This window comes from Octopus sinensis, linkage group LG3 (genome assembly GCF_006345805.1).
Source record: "Octopus sinensis linkage group LG3, ASM634580v1, whole genome shotgun sequence".
NCBI lineage: Eukaryota > Metazoa > Mollusca > Cephalopoda > Octopoda > Octopodidae > Octopus > Octopus sinensis.
Genome location: NC_042999.1, coordinates 74,648,842 through 74,649,891, shown reverse-complemented (window position 1 = coordinate 74,649,891; position 1,050 = coordinate 74,648,842). Strand labels below are relative to the sequence as shown.

The following is a 1,050-nucleotide window of genomic DNA, read 5'->3' as shown; positions in this document are numbered from 1 at the left end:
CACACGCGCGCGCGCGCGCACGCACCTACACACATGCACACACACAGATGATCATATGCACACATGCGTGCGCACGCATACATACACATACACCTTTCTAGAAACTACAATCATCTGTAATTTATGAAAGTATGTAATTTTAGCTATAAACAAAACCAGTTAAATATTTGACACTGTAATTATTTGTTATCAGCCATGCGTTTTTGTTTTTTGCTTTTAGCTTTTTCTAGGGTTTTTTGTTTTTCTTGTCAACTTCAGTTTTAACTTTTACTTTGCAAAAATTTTTTTAGAATTAATCAATTCACTTGTTATATGACACTTTACATAATTCCTAACACTTATATTCAAGAAAAATTTTGCGAATTATTTTCAATGATGAATTATTCAAAATCTTAAAAGTAAACATTTGTAATGATTCAAAATCTTTAATAAAACTTAATCAGTGTGATATATGTGTTTTATCTTAACATTTTATTTCGTAATCATTTTTGTCCCAATGCTAAGTCATTTAGAAATTACTATGCCAGTTATTAATACTCTATGGTCGTTTTTGTTGATGAAAAATTGTCACACTGTCTTGTGTGTTATTTTGTGGCATGTATGTGTGCTGAAGTTCCAAATCATTTTCACATTATTGTTTTCTAAGACAGTTAGACTTTCATATCAGTATAGCCATATCAAGTGTGTGGCCGCTTGCCCCACTAGAGATGGCCAGGGCATCATCCCTGTAGCGGCGAAAGAAAACAGAGGGTAACTTTTTCCTAAGGGTTCCAGGATGTACAATCCTATAAGGTCGCACACGTCAGCACTGTCGTAGGTTCCCATCGCTACATCAAAGGAACCCGTGGGGTCGGATTGTTTGACCCACACCGAACCTTTGTTGAACAGTACTGTCTTCTTGTTAGGCATAATGATTTCTATGTCCGTCGCTAACGTCAGTGAGGTCCCTAGTGAAAGAGAGTGTTTTGGTCAGTAACCCTTTTGATATAGACGGGTAAAAATCGATTATATGAAATTGGGTGAACCTTGTTCTGTCTCTACCCTTGTTAG

The 1,050-nt window shown here is 36.1% G+C and overlaps 1 protein-coding gene across 1 annotated transcript in view; it reads left to right on the top strand.

Annotated features, from left to right (window-relative positions):
- The window catches only part of LOC115209054 (MAM and LDL-receptor class A domain-containing protein 2-like), a 217,824-nt gene extending 217,376 nt beyond the window's left edge, over positions 1–448 (top strand). The window contains exon 35 of the mRNA XM_029777126.2: positions 1–448. This exon is cut by the window's left edge and continues 564 nt beyond it. The gene's annotated coding sequence lies outside the window, so the exon portion shown is untranslated.
- The last annotated feature ends 602 nt before the right edge of the window (positions 449–1,050 follow it).